Genomic DNA, 308 nt, shown 5'->3' on the forward strand with positions numbered 1-308 from the left:
CTTTCCCCTCCTTGGGTATATACAGGCAATTTTGATTTTGAATTGCTGTACGTTTGCATTTTTTCGCGTCATCCTCGCCCATAGGGAAATGATTAATAAATGGTGCAATCATAAATATGGAAACTGTAGGTGTGAGAAACCCGGGGTACAGTTTTAATATAACGTCTTGACTTCGTTCAATTCAGGATTTTGTATTTTTTTAATGTTCTGTGGGTAAAATAATTACTCTCTTCATACACACCATCATCTCGTTAAAATAATGTCTTTGAAACTGCGCCGGTCCTGCCCTAAGACTAACAGCTCGACAG

This window comes from Penaeus monodon, chromosome 19 (genome assembly GCF_015228065.2).
Source record: "Penaeus monodon isolate SGIC_2016 chromosome 19, NSTDA_Pmon_1, whole genome shotgun sequence".
NCBI lineage: Eukaryota > Metazoa > Arthropoda > Malacostraca > Decapoda > Penaeidae > Penaeus > Penaeus monodon.